This window comes from Vipera berus (genome assembly GCF_964194415.1).
Source record: "Vipera berus genome assembly, chromosome: W".
Taxonomy (NCBI): domain Eukaryota; kingdom Metazoa; phylum Chordata; class Lepidosauria; order Squamata; family Viperidae; genus Vipera; species Vipera berus.
The window spans coordinates 35226486-35246264 of NC_138210.1; the positions used below are offsets into that span (position 1 = coordinate 35226486).

The window sequence follows — 19779 nt, forward strand, 5'->3', positions numbered from 1 at the left end:
CTTTAAGAAAGAAACTATAAATGACAATGGCAACTGCCTATAAAGAAAATTTATATAAAATGTTTTATAGATGGCATTTACCACCTGCGAGATTAGCAAAAATGTTTAAAAACGTCTACTAACTGCTGGAAGTATAAGCAAAAACCAGGCACATACTATCATCTTCGGTGGACGTGCCCTAAAGCAAAAAAAATTTGGGCAAAAATACATATTTGGTTAGAAAAAATGTTAAGAAAACATGTAGATTTTAAACCCAAACTATTTCTATTAGGTATAATACCAGAAAAATATGATAAAGAAAATGAATCATAGCTTTTTTGTAGAACCATTAATCGTTTGCTTTGTGGGACATACAGTTTAGCTCCCACCCAAGCTAGACCATCTTGCATTGTACATTCTCCCTTGTGCATTTGGAAGCTCTCATCCTCCAAAGCTGCCTTTAGGGTATCCTTTAAATCATCAGCTAGTTGGGTTTTCATTTTGGCTTGTGCCTGGGTGGTGACTGGGGCCGCCAGTTGCCTGGAGGGGATGACTGGTTTAATTACCTCCGGCTTTGAACTACAGTATTGCGGCAGCCTGGATAAAGCATCTGCTAGAAAGTTCCTCCCCCCTGGGAGGTACCTTAACGTGAAGTTGAATCAGTTAAAATACTGGGTCCACCAAGCTTGTTTGGGCAATAGTCTCTGGGATGGTGGTGGTTAAGACTTCTAAATTTTTATGGTCAGTCCATACTTCAAATGGGATTTGGGGGATAGTCTCTGGGGTGGTGGTGGTTAAGGCTTCTAAATTTTTATGGTCAGTCGATACTTCAAATAGGGTTTTCCCTCCTTCTAGAAAATGCCTCCAAGTTAGGAGCACCCAGTGCAGTCCATAGGCTTCCTTCTCCCAGACTGCCCATCTCTGCTTTGTCTCATTTAGCTTTTTAGAAGTGTAGGTACATGGCTGCAGGACCCCTTGCTCATTTTCCTACAGAAACAGTGAGTCCACTGCAACATCACTGGCATCAGCCTGAATGACGAAGGGGGCATTGGGGTCTGGGTGTTTCAGCACCAGCTCCGCTGCAAATAAGCACTTAAGCTTTTCAAATGCAGCCTGGCATTCCATAGTCCATTTAAGTGGCTGGCTGGGTTTGGGTTGGTGGGAGTGCATCTGACCCCTTCTCACTGAAGATGTCCCACTACTCCTTGGGGATCCGAAGGTCACCCCGGGGCCGATCTTTGGCAGTTTGGCGGCTACTCCCACCTCCCTTTTTGTTTTTGCCTGCTGCAGCTTCAGGGTAGGTTTTTGACGGCCTTTTCCCCCTCCCCCATCACAGCCGGCAAGCTGGATTTTTAGCCCCCTACTCCAGTTCACACAGGGCTTCCATTTCTGGAGTCAAGACAGTCCTAACACAAGGGGCTTTTCCATTCCAGGGGCTGCAATGAAGCTCAGGGTCTCCATGTGTGCCCCCATCCTCATCTCTATTGGTTCAGTTACAAATGTCACTGCCCTCCCCCCGGGCACTGAATCATCCAGCTGGCAAAAAGCTATGGGCACTTTAAGCTGTTTGAGTCTCACATCCAGTTTCCTGACCAGGGCAGGGTTGACAAGGCATCTGGTGCACCCCAAATCCAGTACGGCTACTAGGCTCCTTTTTTGCCCTGAGGATTGAACCACCAGTTCTGTGGGGATGGTCACTGGGTTGACCGGGCAACTTACCAAGGGATCATCATCGTAGTCTGAGTCGCTTTCCACCAGGCTGCCCACCGGGTCAGTCAGAGTTCTCCCAACCTCTTTGGGAGGTGGGTTGAAATCTATGACTTCTACACCCTTTGGGGTGGTTTCATGGACTTGCTGTTGTGGTTTTGCTGTTTTTTAGCAGGACCCTGAATTGCCTTCTGGGGTCGGCATGCAGCTCAGCAGTCGGCAGCTCAGTGCCGCTCCTTCCCACACCTGAAGGAGCCAGTGGATTGTTAGCATGGACTCTATTCACAGGGTGCCGGTTTGGGGGCCTCTTTATTTTCAGGGGAGGATCTTCACCATCCACAGTTCAGCCAGTATTTGGATCAAGCCAGGTTGATTTCTACTTCCTTTGCTAGGACATACCAGCCATGGAGGTGGGGGGGCGCCACTGGAAATGCAGATGTTGTAGACCTCGTCACTTAGCTCGTCTCAGAAGCATCTAATCAAGATGTCTTCTGGCCAGTAGGTCAGTTGGCAGGCCAGGTCACGAAATTCCTGGGTGTACTCTGTCACCCCCCATGTGCCCTTAGGAAAGAAAAGCCTTCAACTCCATTTGGTTAAAGCAAAGGGTTCTTTCACTAAGGATGTTGGTTGCAGTAAAGTCAAGCCAGCTCTGAAATTTACCATGCTCACTAGTTACAAAATAAGGTGTAGGCTTGCCCCGGCCCACCCCTCCCCCCATGACCAGTCTGTTTCCAACCAACGGAGCTCGCCAAGATGTTTTGAGATCTCTGAGATGTTTGGGGGTAATCTGCATATTTCTCAGGATGCCTGCCTGTGGGGTGCTGGTACAATCAGGATCTGGCTGCCCTGGTCCTTATCACCTGTCATTCCCCCCCTCCCAATTTCCTATCACTTACACACAAAGCTTTATTGCCCTTTCATCCTTCCCCCTTTGATCCTTCTCCCTCCTCCCCTTCTTCTTTTGATAGCAGGATACCTGTGAGGCCAAGCCAGGCAGAGGTGACAGGAACAGTTACTGTGATAACTGATTTTTAGATATTTGGGAGTTGAAAATGTAAAAAAGGTAGACAAGAGCCCTTTCAGAGCATTTTCTACAGAAACTATTTCCCCAAACCATTAAAACAGATTAAAGAATTTAATCCTTGTCCAGGTGCATTGTTCTCTACTATGCCAGAACTACATTTTGTTGCTTGTCCTCCCCAAAATCCACAACAAAGCCGCCTAAAACTACTTAGTTGAAAATGAAACTATCAAATAAACTTTTTAAAAATACCGTTTCTTTATATACTGTACTTGCAAGTGTAGCTTCACTGGGAGTTTTTTTTTAAATTATTTACTAGATTAATTGGGGAATTTATCTTCAATACTGATTACAAATGAAGATATTCTGTGTGCCCAACACTGTCAGTAATTAGTTTAATTCTGTATAGACTGAAAAATAATTGAGAAAATATCCTCTTAAGTTTATTTAGCACAGAAACATTACATTATCTGGATTAGTTAATATAGTTTTAACATTTCCCAAAGGTGCTTTTTCACGAGGCAACTGGATTTTTTTTTCCTCTTTGAAGACGTTTCACTTTTTTCAAAGAGAAAAAAGAAAGTCCAGTTGCCTCATGAAAAAGCACCTTTGGGACAACCATAACGTGGATGACTGAGAATCTCCATAAACATAGTTTTAACATAGTTTTCTTCATACAGTTCTCTTTTATTTTAATCATTTTACCTAATTAGACTGATTAATTATTGCTCAGCGATTTTAACAGATTCTTTAACTGTTGTTAGGTTTATAATTCACTTTAGTGGTTATGAGTTTAGGATAAAGCATTACACATTTAATGTGCTTTTTGTCTGTGGCATAAAACTCCATTGCTGTTTACTGTCTACAGGTGAAACTCGAAAAATTAGAATATCGTGCAAAAGTTCATTTATTTCAGTAATGCAACTTAAAAGGGGAAACTAATATATGAGATAGACTCATTACATGCAAAGCAAGATAGTTCAAGCCGTGATTTGTCATAATTGTGATGATTATGGCGTACAGCTCATGAAAACCCCAAATCCACAATTTCAGAAAATTAGAATATTACATGCAATCAATAAAACAAGGAGTGTCCGTAGAACAATATCGGACCTCTGAAAAGTATAAGCATGCATATATACTCAGTACTTGGTTTGGGCCCCTTTTGCAGCAATTACTGCCTCAATGCGGCGTGGCATGGAAGCTATCAGCCTGTGGCACTGCTGAGGTGTTATGGAAGACCAGGATGCTTCAATAGCGGCCTTCAGCTCTTTTGCATTGTTCGGTCTCATGTCTCTCATCTTTCTCTTGGCAATACCCCATAGATTCTCTATGGGGTTCAGGTCAGGCGAGTTTGCTGGCCAATCAAGCACAGTAATCCCACGGTCATTGAACCAGGTTTTGGTGCTTTTGGCAGTGTGGGCAGGTGCCATGTGCTGCTGGAAAATGAAGTCAGCATACCCATAAAGCTCGTCTGCGGAAGGAAGTTTATGAAGTGCTCCAAAATCTCCTGGTAGACGGCTGTGTTGACCCCGGACTTAATGAAGCACAGTGGACCAACACCAGTAGATGACATGGCTCCCCAAATCAACACAGACTGTGGAAACTTCACACTGGACGTCAAGCATCTTGCAGTGTGTGCCTCTCCATTCTTCCTCCAGTCTCTGGGTCCTTGGTTTCCAAATGAGATGCAAAAGTTGCTCTCATCAGAAAAGAGGACTTTGGACCACTGAGCAACAGACCAGGTCTGTTTTTCTTTAGCCCAGGTAAGACGCTTGTGATGTTGTTTGTTGTTCAGGAACGGCTTGTCAAGAGGAATACGACATTTGAAGCCCATGTCCAGGATCCGTCTGTGTGTGGTGGCTCTTGATGCACTGACTCCAGCCTCAATCCACTCCTTGTGAAAGTCCCCAACACTTTTGAATGGCCTTTTCCTGACAGTCCTCTCCAGGCTGCGGTCATCCCTGCTGCTTGTGCACCTTTTTCTTCCACACTTTACCCTTCCACATAACTTTCTATTAACGTGCTTTGGGAACATTCAACTTCTTTTGCAATTACCTTTTGAGGCTTTCCCTCCTTATGGAGGGTGTCAATGATGGTTTTCTGCACAACTGTCAGGTCAGCAGTCTTCCCCATGATTGTGATTCCTACTGAACCAGACTGAGAGACCATTTAAAGGCTCAGGAACCCTTTGCAGGTGTTATGGCTTAATTAGCTGATTAGAGTGGGACACTTTGAGCCTAGAATATTGCACCTTTTCACAATATTCTATTTTTCTGAGATTGTGGATTTGGGGTTTTCATGAACTGTAAGCCATAATCATCACAATTATGACAAATCACGGCTTGAACTATCTTGCTTTGCATGTAATGAGTCTATCTCATATATTAGTTTCCCCTTTTAAGTTGCATTAAATAAATAAATAAATAAATAAACCTTTATTGTCAAAGTACAACATGTGTACATTGAGATTAACTGAGCCTCCCCCCGTGCTCTCTCCCCCCAACACACAGTGACAACAAACCCTCCATCCTACCACACCATGTGAACCAACTACACCACACACCGGTCTCCCAAGTCAATTCTGCATAAGATTATGTCCCATTTAAAAGCCTAACAGCCCACGGATAAATGCTATTTTTCAGCCTGTTGGTACGGCTGGCTATATTCCTGTATCTCCTACCGGATGGTAGTAGAGTAAAGAGATACCGTCCAGGGTGTGAGTGATCCCTGAGAATCTTCCTCACTCTTCCAAGGCAACGAGCCCTGGCGATGTCATCCAGTGGTGTCAGGGAACAGCCCACAATGTCTTGTGCTGTGCTCACTACCCTCTGTAATACTTTCCTGTCCGTGGCTGTCAGACCAGCATACCAAACCACAATACCATACGAGAGGACGCTCTCTATGGTAGACCGGTAAAAGAGGGTCATTAGCTGTTGTTCTACCCTGTTCTTCCGCAAGATCCTAAGAAAGTGAAGCCTCTGTTGGGCCTTTCTAGCCACCTGGGTTGTGTTAACTTTCCAGGTCAGATCTTCACAGAGGTAGACTCCCAGAAATTTAAAGGAGGAAACTCTCTTTACACAGTCCTCCCCGATGTAAAGTGGGGCAGGTTCCTCCTTTTTTCTCCGGAAGTCTAACACCATCTCTTTCGTCTTGCCGATGTTTATGTTTATGTTTATGTTTACTGAAATAAATGAACTTTTGCACGATATTCTAATTTTTCAAGTTTCACCTGTAGTATTTTTTCTTTCTTTTTTCCTTTGTGTTTTGTTTTTTGACATGAGGAATATAAAAATGTTGGGATGGTTTATATAAAGGAAATGTTTTAGATACTTAAGTGTAATTGATCTTGAGAAAATTTCAATGGATAAAAATGTTTTGAATAGATGTAAAAGATTAGATAATTGGATTTATTAAATGGAACATTTAAAGATTAAACATATGTTTGCATATAGTTAAAAAGAAGAGACAAATTCTGGATATAAATGTACATTAGCCTAAGAAGGACATGTATTTTAAGTAGTATTTGTTGTTGTTAGCTGCGAAGTCATGTCCGACTCATCACGACCCTATGGACAATGTTCCTCCAGGCCTTCCTGTCCTCTACCATCTTCTGGAGTCCATTTAAGCTCACGCCTACTGCTTCAGTGACTCCATCCAGCCACCTCATTCTCTGTCGTCCCCTTCTTCTATTGCCCTCAATCTTTCCCAGCATTAGGCTCTTCTCCAGTGAGTCCTTCCTTCTCATTAGGTGGCCAAAGTATTTGAGTTTTAGCTTCAGGATCTGGCCTTCTAAAGAGCAGTCAGGGTTGATCTCCTCTAGGACTGACCGGTTTGATCGCCTTGCAGTCCAAGGGACTTGCAGGAGTCTTCTCCAGAACCATAGTTCAAAGGCCTCAATTCTTTGGCGCTCAGCCTTTTTTATGGTCCAGCTTTCACTGCCATACATTGCAACTGGGAAGACCATAGCCTTGACTATACGCACTTTTGTTGACAGGGTGATGTCTCTGCTTTTTAGTGGGCTGTCTAGATTTGCCATGGCTTTCCTCCCCAGGAGCAAGCGTCTTTTAATTTCTTGGCTACAGTCCCCATCTGCAGTGATCTTGGAGCCCAGGAAAATAAAATCTGTCACTACCTTCATTTTTTCCCCATCTATTTCCCAGGAATTGAGAGGGCCGGATGCCATGATCTTGGTTTTCTTAATGTTAAGTTTCAACCCAAGATTTGCACTCTCCTTCTTCACCCGCAACACGAGGCTCTTTAGTTCTTCTTCACTTTCTGCCATTAGAGTGGTATCATCTGCATATCTTAGGTTGTTGCTATTTCTTCCGGCAATCTTAATTCCAACTTTTGATTCCTCTAACCCTGCCTTTCTCATGATATGCTCTGCATATAAGTTAAATAGGCAGGGCGACAGTATACAGCCTTGCCAGACTCCTTTCCCAATTTTGAACCAATCAGTGGTTCCGTGTCCAGTTCTCACTTGCTTCTTGACCCACATATAGGTTTCTCAAGAGACAAATAAGATGGTCTGGTACGCCCATCTCTTTAAGAACTTGCCACAGTTTGTTATGATCCACACAATCAAAGGCTTTAGCATAGTCAATGAAGCAGAAGTAGATGTTTTTCTGGAACTCTCTAGCTTTCTCCATGATCCAACGTATGTTGGCAATTTGATCTCTAGTTCCTCTGCCTCTTCGAAATCCTGCCTGTACTTCTGGTAGTTCTCGGTCCACATACTGCTGGAGTCTAGCTTGTAGGATTTTAAGCATAACTTTACTAGCATGAGAAATGAGTGCAATGGTACGATAGTTTGAACATTCTTTGGCACTGCCTTTCTTTGGAATTGGAATGTAAACTGATCTTTTCCAATCCTGTGGCCACTGTTGAGTTTTCCAAATTTGCTGGCAAATTGAGTGTAGCACTTTTACTGCATCATCTTTTAAGATTTTGAATAGCTCAGCTGGAATACTGTCACCTCCACTAGCTTTGTTGTTGCTTAGCTTTCCTAAGGCCCACTTCACTTCACATTCTAGGATGTCTGGCTTGAGGTCAGTAACCAACTCATTCTGGTTATCAGGGATGTTAAGCTCGTTCTTGTTTAGTTCTTCTGTGTAATTTTGCCACCTCTTCTTAATCTCTTCTGCCTCTGTTAGGTCCCTGCCATTTTGGTCCTTTATCATGCCCATTTTTGCATGAAACGTTCCCTTCATCTCTCCAATTTTCTTGAAGAGATCTCTGGTCCTCCCTATTCTATTGTTTTCTTCTATTTCTTTGCACTGTTCATTTAAGAAGGCATTCTTATCTCTTCTAGCTATTCTCTGGAATTCTGCACTCAATTGGGTGTATCTTTCTTTTTCTCCCTTGCCTTTAGCTTCCCTCCTTTCCTCAGCTATTTGCAAAGCTTCCTCAGACAGCCATTTTGCTTTCTTCCATTTCTTTTTCTTTGGGATGGTTTTAGTTGCTACGTCTTGTACAATGTTGCGAACCTCCGTCCATAGTTCTTCAGGCACTCTGTCTATCAGATCTAATTCCTTAAATCTATTTGTCACCTCTACTGTGTATTCGTCAGGGATATGATTTAGTTCATACCTGAGTGGCCTAGTGCTTTTCCCTACTTTCTTCAGTTTAAGCCTAAATTTTGCAATGAGAAGCTCATGGTCTGAGCCACAGTCAGCTCCTGGTCTTGTTTTTACTGACTGTATAGAGCTTCTCCATCTTTGGCTGCAGAGCATATAGTCAATCTGATTTCTGTGTTGACTGTCTGGTGATGTCCATGTGTAGAGCCGTCTCTTGGGTTGTTGGAAAAGTGTGTTTGCTATGACCATCGTATTCTCTTGACAAAATTCTATCAGCATGTGCCCTGCTTCATTTTGTACTCCAAGGCCAAACTTGCCTGTTATTCTGGTTATCTTTTGGCTTCCTACTTTAGCATTCCAATCCCCCATGATGATAAAGACATCATTTTTTGGTGTTAGTTCTATAAGGTGCTGTAGGGCTTCATAGAACCGGTCAATTTCATCCTGTTGTGATTCAGGGTCAGCCTGTGGGTTCGGCAGTTGGGTCGGACGACGACTCAGAGGAGGAGGGGGGTGTTGAAGATCTTGCTGATGATAGCCCTCAGGCAGGCCCCTCCCACTTGGTCACCATGGAGACCCAGCTGTGTGAGCCTGACAGTGTGGATGAAGATGACCCACAGCTGGCCCTGTTCAAGGACGCCCGACGCAGGAGGCAGTCAAGTAGGAGCAAGCAGAGGAAGGCTGTGGGGCTTCTCGGAAGGAGGCAAAGAGAGGCCACGCCCTGAACTCTTTATAAAGGGAATGTTTGGGGAGGGCTGGTTTGCTGAAAGCAACCGCTCCGATAGTGTTTCAAAGCTCCTGTATCTTGGTATGTGTTTTGTTTGTTTTTGTAATAAATTTGGCAGACGTATTCCAGCCTCTTGCCGTTTATAAAGGGGTTGCCTTTTCTGCAAGGCCGGTAGCAGGCTGGTACAGAACACATCCTCTTCAGCACTGGTGGTTGGGGCATAGACTTGGACTACTGTGATATTGAATGGTTTGCCTTGGATTCGAACTGAGATCATTCTGTCATTTTGAGGATTGTATCCCAGTATTGCTTTTCCTAATCTTTTATTGACTATGAAGGCTACTCCATTTCTTCTGAGGGATTCTTGCCTGCAGTAGTATACCTGATGGTCATCTGAATTAAATTCACCCATTCCTGTCCATTTTAGTTTGCTGATTCCTAAGATGTCGATGTTCAGTCTTTTTTTTATTGAAAAGTTTTACAGTACATTTTAACTCTAACAACCCCCCCTCCCCCCACCCCTACCTAGCCCTCCCTATCCCTCCCACCCATTCCCCCCTCCCCCCCCGACTTCCCAGAGCTAAATACAGGGTATAAAAACAAAGAACAATCATAAGCATCCATATGCTAACAACAATAAACTATTAATTCTATCACCCTCTAGCTCATATAAAATGATTACAAGCAATATTAATATTACATATAAAAAAAAGAAAACAGAAAAGGAAACTTACTCAAATGCTAAATGAAATTTCTTAATCCCATATTTGTTCTGAATATAATCAATCCACTTTTTCCACTCCATAATATAACGTTCTTGCGAATGATCTTTCAGGTAAGCCGAAATCTTTGCCATTTCTGCCAGGCCAGAAACTTTTAGAGTCCATTCTTCTATAGTCGGCAGTTCCTCCTTTTTCCAATATTGACCTATTAAAAGTCTTGCTGCTGTGATTAAGTTCAGCATCAACTTAACGTCCACCACAGTAGCTTCTGTAATTATGCCCAACAAAAACAGTTGCGGACAAAACTTTATCCTTCGCTTAAAGATCTTCTGCATATTCCACCAAATTTTTATCCAAAAAGCCTTAACCTTTTTGCAGGTCCACCATATATGAAAATACGTTGCATCTTCGCCTCCACACCTCCAACATTTAGGCTGATAATTCGGATACATACTTGCAAGCTTTTTAGGGTCTAAATGCCATCTATAAAACATTTTATAAAAGTTCTCTCGTAGGTTTTGGGCTTGCGTGAATTTTACGTTCCTCACCCAGATCTTTTCCCACGTGTCCATTGTAATAACTTCTTGAATATTCTGAGCCCATTTTATCATACAGTCTTTAACAAGTTCTGTTTCTGAGTCAATTTCTATCAATGCAAGATATATCCGTTTGATATGTGCTGGACCCTGGTTTCTAATTTGCTTTATCAGATTTTCATCGGTCATTGCAAAACCAATTTTCTGGTCTTCTTTCCACCTGGCCCGTAACTGAGTATATTGAAACCAAGTTTGAACGATCTTCTCATCTCGCAAGAGATTGTACGGCTTCAAACACCAGACATTTCTTTCCAAGCTTAAAATCTCCTTATACATAGTCACATCATATTTGAAGCCAACATTTATGTTTTCTATTGCGTGTTTTGGGATTGCCCACAACGGCATCTTGCAATCTAACTTATGTCTATACTTCTTCCAAACTCTCAAGAATGCCTGTCTTAAAATATGCACTTTAAACACATTATCTACCTTCTTATCATACAGCAAATATGCATGCCAGCCAAATAACAAGTCATGGCCCTCAAGATTTAATAATCTCTCTTGTGTCAAATTAATCCAATCACTTATTCCTGATAACGCAGCAGCTTCATAATATAATTTAAGATTAGGCATTTTAAGACCACCTCTTTCACGAGTATCCTGCATAATCTTAAGTTTAACTCGTGGCCTTTTCCCTGCCCAGACAAATTTATTGATACCCCGTTGCCATTCTTCCAAATTAGAATCTTTTTTAAGGACCGGTATCATTTGAAACAAAAATAAAAATTTAGGCAGGACGTTCATTTTCACTGCTGCAATTCTTCCCAACAAAGACAATTGCAGTTTTTCCCAGCTCTCCAATTCTTTTTGAATTTTTCCCCATAACTTTTCATAGTTATTTTTATATAACTTTGTATTAGAGGGTGACAAATACACCCCCAAATATTTGACCCTTTTAACAATCTCAAATCCAGTTAGTCCTTCTAAAAGGGCCTTTTGCGATGCTGTCATATTTTTGGCCAAAATTTTGGTTTTTTGTGCATTAACCTTAAATCCAGAAACCTTCCCATATTGCATTATTATCTCCATCAGGTCCACAACAGAGTTTTCTGGCTGAGTCACCGTAACAACCAGATCATCTGCAAACGCCCTCAGTCTATAATCCTGATCTCTAATTTGAATACCCTTAATTTTTTCCGAACTCCGTATTTTTATCAATAATATCTCCAATGTTAAAACAAATAGTAAAGGTGATAACGGACACCCTTGTCTTGTGCCCTTTTCAATATTACATACTTCAGTCAAACTATTGTTAACTATTATTCGGGCAGTTTGTTTTTGATATAATGCCCTAATTGGTTGTAAAAATTTATCCCCAAAATTCATTTTATCTAAGACTTTCATCAAAAATTGCCAATCCAGTTGATCAAAAGCTTTTTCAGCATCTAGAAAGATTAGCGCCGCAGGGATCTGGTTGTTCCTTTCCAAAAACTCCACCACATCAACTATATGCCTCACATTATTTTTCATTTGTCTACCACTAATAAACCCAGTTTGATCCCCATGAATCATCTGTTGCAAAACCCTCATCAATCTATTAGCTAACACCTTAGCAAATATCTTGTAGTCTGTATTTAAAAGTGATATTGGTCTGTAGTTTTTAACTTGAGTAGCATCTTGATCTTCCTTCGGAATCAAAGAAATAAAAGCAGTTCTCCAAGATGGAGGCACCCTTCCCCCCCTCTGAATTGTCTGAAACAATTCCTTTAACGGCTTTATCAGCTCCAGTTGTAAATTTTTATAGTAAGCCGCAGTCAGACCATCCGTGCCTGGCGCTTTATCCACCTTCAATTCCTTAATTGCTATAAGAATTTCTTCTTCTGTTATCAATTGATTAATCTCCTCCTTTTGTTCTTGCGTAAGAACCGGGATGCTAGCATTCTTCAAATATACATCAATGTCTGTTTCATTAATCTTCTCCTTAGCATATAGTTTAGAATAAAAATCCACAAAGGCTTCCTTAATAAGATCCTGTTGAAACACAACCTTTCCCTTATATTCAATTTTATCTATATTAGAAGCCCTTTGCTTTTTCCTTAACCTGTAGGCTAGCCATCTACCTGGCTTATTAGCATTGCAAAAAGTATTATGCCTAGCAAACCGTAAATTAGTTGCCACTTGATCAGCCATCAACTTATCAAATTGTCCTCTTAATAGGTTAATGGCCTCCTTAATCTTCACATCCAGTGGGTTCAAAATTAAGGCCTTTTCTTTTTCCCTAATTTCATTCTCCAGTTCTTTCCTTCTGGCTTCCAAAGTACGTGTGTATTTATTGTTCATATATATCAACACCCCTCTCATATAGGCCTTGCTAGCATCCCAAACCATATCCATAGAGGTATCCTTATTCATATTAATTTCAAAAAAATCCTTCATCTGCCGTTTACATTCTTCCACATTTCTCTGATTTCTAAACAAATTCTCATTTACGCGCCAAGAGCGCCTATCTCTATTGTCCTTGTTGATCTCTAACCAAACTGGACTATGGTCAGAAATAGTTCTTGCACAGATCTTTACCTTCTTGATCCTAGAAAAAAAGTCATTAGTCAGTAATATAAAGTCAATCCTAGAAAAAGATTGATGTCTATCAGAAAAAAAAGTATAATCCTTTTCATGTAGGTGTGTATCACGCCAAATGTCTCGCAATTCCAAATCATCCTTCATTTCAAAAAAAGATTTAGGCAGTCTAGCATGACTCGGGGCACGCTTAAAAAAAGCAGCTTTGTCCATCTGTACGTCGAGGACACCATTCCAATCTCCCATAAAAATAAAAGATTTATAATCCAATTGGGTAACCTTTGTATGTAGTAAGTTAAAAAAGTCAGCTTGTTGTTGATTAGGAGCATACAATCCAACTAAAAGCGTTTTTTTACCTTCTAACAGCAAATCTATCATAACATATCTTCCTTGCTTATCTACTTCAATTAGTTCCGCTGTTAGAGTACTCTTAACGTAGACAACCACTCCATTTTTCTTGTTCATTGCAGAAGCAACAAATTGCGTACCCAACCTTGAGTTCGATAAGTACTTTTGGTCCAGATGTTCAGTCTTGTCATCTCTTGTTTGACCACGTCCAGCTTTCCTTGATTCATGGATCTTACATTCCAGGTTCCTATGGAGAAAAAATCTTTACAGCATCGGACTTTCCTTTCACCACCAGATACATCCACAGCTTAACCTCCTTTTAGCTTTGGCCCAGTCACTTCATTCTTTCTGGCGCTACTAGTACTAGCCCTCTGCTCTTCCCCAGTAGCATATTGGACACCTTCCGACCCGAGGGGCTCATCTTCCAGCGTCATATCTTTTTTCCTTTTGGTACTGTCCATGGGGTTTTCATGGCAAAGATGCTGGAGTGGGTTGCCATTTCCTTCTCCAGTGGATTACGTTTTGTCAGAACTCTCTGCTATGACCTGTCCGTCTTGGGTGGCCCTGCATGGCATAGCTCATAGCTTCATTGAATTACGCAAGCCTCTTTGCCACGACAAGGCAGTAATCCATGAAGAGGAACCTCGTGGTACCCTACTGCTTACTTCTCTCCATGTGGATGTAGTGCCATTGAGGACTACTCGTTGAGTACTGTTTGTCAACCAGCTACAGATCCATCTGGTGGTGATGTTGTCTACTCCACCTTTTTCTAGCTTACCAAGGAGTAGGTTGTGGTCTACTTTGGCAAATGCTTTACTGAAATCTAGGTATACTACGTCCACTACGTTTCACTGATCTACTAGTTTAGTCACTTTATTGAAGAATGAGATCAGATTGGTCTGGCATGATCTGTTTTTAACAAACCCATGCTGGCTGCTAGTTATGACTTTGTTTGCTTCTAGTTGTTCGCAGATCTGTTTTTTGATTATCTTTTCTAGGATCTTCCCAGGTATTGATGTCAAACTGATTGGTCTGTAGTTTCCTGGGTCCATTTTTTTCCTTTCTTGAAGATGGGGACCACATCAGCCCTTTTCCAATCCTCGGGTACTTCCCCAGTTCTCCAAGATTTGTGAAAGATGTGGTGCAACGGTTCTGAGATAACTTCTGCCAGCTCTTTCAGAACTCTGGGATGTAATCTGTCAGGTCCTGATGATTTATATTTTTCAAGGTCAGATAGGTGTTCTCTTACCATTTTCTTGCTTATTTTGATTTTTGTTTCTAGTATGTCTTTTGCAGCGGCTTTTTTTTTGGTGTGTTGGGCTATGGTTTCTTTTTGTGTGAAGACTGATGCAAAGTATGAGTTAAGCAGCTGTGCTTTCTCCCTGTTGCCTGTTACTTCCTTGCCATCGTCTCTCTTTAGTGGGCCTATAGTTTCCTTGACTTTTTTTCTTGTTATTAATATGTTGAAAGAAACTTTTTTTATTGTCCTTGATTTCTGTTGCAAGTCTTTGTTCATTCTGAGCCTTTGCTTTCCTGACTTCTTTTCTGCATGTTCTGGCTGTCTGCTGATAATCAGCCTTGGTTATGTGCCCCTCTTTCCATTTTTTGTATTTGTCTTTTTTGTCTTTTAGTTTGTCTGAGAGATCTTTGTGCAACCATGCTGGTTTCTTCCTGGTTTTCTTGTTTTGCTTTCTGAATGGTATTGTGCTGATCTGGGCTTTTGTGATCGCATTTTTCAGGGTTTCCCATGCTTCTTGGGTTGTTTTCCCCTTTAGGATTTTCATCCATGGGGTCTTTCCTAGGTTCTCTCTGAGTTTGTCAAAGTCAGCTCTTTTGAAGTTTAGGACATTGGTTGGATTGTTTTCTATTGCTAGTGTTTGCATTATATTAAATTCCAGTATGATGTGGTCACTTTCACCCAAGGTTCTGGCAATTTCGATTCCCTCTATCACTTCTTCTCTATTTGTAAGGATTAAGTCCAGTATAGCTTTGCGTCTAGTTCCCTCCTCCACCTTTTGGGTGACAGAGTTGTCAGCTAGGTTGGTTAGGAATCTGTTTGATCTCCCGCTCACTGCAGAGTTTGTCTCCCAGTTGATAGCTGGATAGTTGAAGTCTCCCATTATTACTGTGGTGTGCTTCCTGCATACATTTGCTAACTGGTTGGCAAAGAGTTCATCTGTTTCTTCTGGTTGGTTGGGTGGCCTGTAATATACACCTATGGTAATGTCACTTTTTTCTCTTTTATATTGACCCATATAAATTCTGGAGGGCTTTTATCTTGGATCATGTGCATTTCTGTAGATATGCAGTATTTTCTTACATATAGTGCAATTCCCCCTCCTCTTTTTGTAGACCTGTTTCTTTTGAACAATTTGTATCCATCCATCTGTCCATTCCATTCATGGTTTTCGTCCCACCAGGTTTCTGTTATGCCAACTATGTCATACCCTCCCTTGTGTACTAAATAGAATAACAGAGTTGGAAGGGACCTTGGAGGTCTTCTAGTCCAACCCCCTGCTCAGGCAGGAAACCCTATACCATTTCAGATAAATAGTTTTCCAATCTCTTCTTAAAAACTTCCAGTGTTGGAGCATTCATAACTTCTGGAGGCAAGTTGTTCCACTGATTAATTGTTCTAACTGTCAGGAAATTTCCTCTTAGTTGTAGGTTGCTTCTCTCCTTGATTAGTTTCACAGTGTATTTGCAATGGGGGAGGGAGGAAGAATTGGAATGTGGGAGGAAGAGTGAGGGGTTGGGAATCCATGCTGTGCCTGGCCAGAACGTAGGCCTCGCTCCAGCTGAAGGCCACTGAAAGAATGCAAAGATGGGGAAGTCATGACAGCTTATTCCCAAAACAAAATAAGCATTGGTAATTGGACACTGACCAATAGCAGAGGGTTGGCCAGGGGAAAGTGGAAAGTTATCTGTAAAGTTTTTGTGCCAATTTGCCAGATACTGCTTCTCTTTGTCTGTAACCATGTATTGCTCTAGTAAAGCATGCTCTTGGAAAAACTCAGGCCAGGAGTCTTCTTTTCCTAGCTGACTAAGTGGGATGGATGACACTATTGCCAAATAACTGCCCAAAGACCTACCCCGGGCATCTCCACTGGGCCATTATCCATGCCGACATCTAACTCTGAAAAAATCCAAGCAACTTCATGTGTCAGAAAATTAGCAAATTCCTCATCGTGCCCTTGCAGATGAACCTGAGTCCTCCTTCCCCAGGAGGGATCGGGTCACCCAGAAAATGGCCGCTGGGTGATTACCTGCAGATGCAATTTGTGCAGAAAAATATTTCCACTTTATTGCACAAATTGCCTTGAGGTAGGCTTTAATAACAGCTGTTACCCATGTTCGGTCGAGTTCGTTCTTTGTCTACTGCCAGTGGTGCTCTAGGCATCTCTTGATCAACTTCATCTCTCTCAGTTCCTCTGTAAACCAAGAGGAACAAGGAATTCAATGGGTTGAGAGAGGCCGCCTTGGCACAGTCCTATCCAGGACCTTGGTCACCCCCCTATTCCAAGTAGCAGCTATATTCTCAGTAGGACTATGCAGCAGCTCCTCAGTTATTACCCCCAGTTTCCTCTGAAACCCATCAGGGTCCATCAGTCGCTGGGGATGGACTGTTCTAATAAGTCCCACCTCTCTGCATAGGGGTGTGGCCCTAGAGAAACTCAGCCTGTGATCTGCTGTGATCTACTGTGATCTGACTATCCAGGACCTTGGTCACCCTCCTATTCCAAGTAGCAGCTATATTCTCAGTAGGACTATGCAGCAGCTCCTCAGTTATTACCCCCAGTTTCCTCTGAAACCCATCAGGGTCCATCAGTCGCTGGGGATGGACTGATCTAATAAGTCCCACCTCTCTGCATAGGGGTGTGGCCCTAGAGAAACTCAGCCTGTGATCTGCTGTGATCTACTGTGATCTGACCATGACAGGGGGACTAAAGAGTGGTCCATCAGTTCCAGACCACAGTGGCACCACTCCAAGAGCACCAAATCAGATGTTTGACCACTATTCCTAGTTGGGCCCTGGATGATTTGGGACAGGCCCATGGATGTCATGGTTTCCATGAACTCCTGAGCTACCTCCAACGCTACCCCCAGAGAAGGCAGGTGAAAGTCCCCCAGAACATAAACCTGGGAAACTCCACTGCCTGCTCTGCAGTGCGATCCAGGAGCTTGGACAGGGAAGCCGCTACATAGTAGGGAGGCTGGTACAATAGCAGTAGTCCCAACTGGTCCCTAGAGCCCACTCTTAAGAAAAAGCGTCTCACAACCAGGCATTTGCGGATCAGTGCCCCCGGTAGCAGTCAGATACTTTTGGATAACAACAGTCATACCACCTGCCCTGCCCTGCAAGCTAGACTGATGCCACACCTAATACCTGGCCATGTGCATTTCTGAGAGAGGAACCCCTCCCTCTGGCCCCAGCCAGGTATCTGTAATATATGCCATGTTAGCCTTCTCTGTGGTGATCAAATCAGCAATAAAGGGGGCCTTATTACAGACCGATTGGTACTGGCATTTAAGAGCAGCAGCCCAAGACCCGGGTCACTGTTGATCCTCTGACCAGGTATAGAGTTTGAGCTCATGGGGCCAGAATATGTAACTGGTACAAGACACAGGTGGTTGTGTAGCTTGTGAGCAGCCCGCCTCCTGCCTCCCGCCATTTTATCTCCCCATACACAACACCACCAGAACACAATGCCCCACCTTATTCACCCTCCCAATCTCTCCCTCCCCCATCCTCAGCTTCCTTTCCAGTCCTAAGGGAACCCAGCTCCAACCATATGCACCAGGTGGGATAAGAGGAAACCCAACAGGCACTATAGCTACAGCTCTCGGGGCCCTTGAGTCACTATATCCCTTCCACTCACCTCTCCAACCAAGGTGCCCCCCCACTCAGTTGCTCTCACCCACCAAGTGGGAGCCCACTGCCCCCCCAGCTCTCACCCAGAGGAGAGGGTCCAATCACCCACACCACACCCTCACCCACATCCCCACAAAACCTAGATCCCCATAAGAATTCTTCAATACCAAATCATGTTACCAAACCCCAGGGCAGTTTATAAGTAGCTTTGTGCAAGATAACCAAATAAAACAACTGCGCAAAGATGCTGTTGCAGCTGCCGGCCAGCCACCATGTGGCATAGACTCACACAAACGTCACTGACACCCCCAGGAGTCTGGGATTTGCAATGTCCAGGGAGCAAATAAAAGTCCACACAACAGATTGTCCAGCCAGCAGCCTACCATCTACCACCCAGGGTGTGATGGATCCAGATGCCACCCTCAGAGAACAGTAGGGAACATTATCTCTGCCACCTCTATTATCACTGTACATCCAGTGTCATCTTACGCTTGCTGCAGTTCTGCTCCAATTCCCTGGTTTCAGCATCTTCCAGCAGCTTGCCCTGTTATATATTGATTTAATCGACTGGGAACTTGGGGAATCAAGCATGAATTCAGCTCTCCAATTCTCCCACTTCACTTCAGTTCTCCGCTAATCAGGCCAATTTTCAGTCAGCTTCCACTCAGGTCAGCTTCTCTATCTCCCTCTTTGTCTCTGTTGCCATCTCTCAAGCTCTTCGTTACAGGAGTAAGTTCGTATTTTGTGTTGCATGATTGTCAAGGCTAATGGTGGGTATATGCACATTTTGGGGCATATCCTGTTTTTCTGTTCTTAATGTAGAACATGCAGATTTTGGTATGTTCAGATTAGAATCTGGAGAATTTTCTTGAGTTTGAACCTGTTTTGGTATGGATTCATAAGCTTTAAAAAAGGAAACACTTCTATAAAAAATATTTCATTTTGAATTGTTTTGAATGTGAATTTGGTTTGTTTCGAGTATTTCCAAAATGTTTCAAGCTTCAGTGTATGAAACTGTGTGCTCTGAACCTGGGATAATAGTTTTATATTCAGGACAAGTAGTTTCATGAAACTTTATCCTTCAAATGCTTCAAAATGAAACATGCACTCTTGTGGCACACTTCTGTATATTAAACACATAAAGCTATTGGCTGAGTTTTAGAACCCTGTTACCAGTTGCACCTATTCATGCACAAACATATACTTTAAAATGCTCTTGCCTTTTCCAGCATAGCTGCTCATTATTACAGCTCTAAACCACAGCAAGAGGGTTGTTGAAAGCTCTTATTTTATACTGCAATTTATTTACTTGGAGATTACATCCCATACACCAAGAAATTCCTCCACCCTTTTTTCTCCTAAAAGCATTGAGGTTGCTGTGTCATAATACTATAGCAATTGTAAAAGCCACAACTTTCCCTTCCAGAATCTAGACCACATTCTTCCCCAAATGGACACCTTCCCAACAATTATAGTTCTAACATATTTAAGGGCACCATTTTCATGGTATATCTGAGTCCTTTTCCTCAGTCTTCTCTGGCATTTGCTTACCACTTTTTTCCTATGTTTGTTCAATCTTCTCCTTTCTCATTTTTTTCAGTCTACTTACCTTTGATGGGATAATGTTTCCTCAAACCTCCTACATGCTTTCATCCTCCATTTTCCCTGGGTTCTTTCTTAGCTTTTCATATCAAAATCGATTACCAAGTA

General features: G+C 42.5%; 1 protein-coding gene across 1 annotated transcript in view; it reads left to right on the forward strand.

Annotated features, from left to right (window-relative positions):
* Positions 1 to 19779, forward strand: part of LOC308676566 (septin-7-like) — a 213133-nt gene that overhangs the window by 167906 nt on the left and 25448 nt on the right. The gene's annotated exons all lie outside the window — the stretch shown is intronic.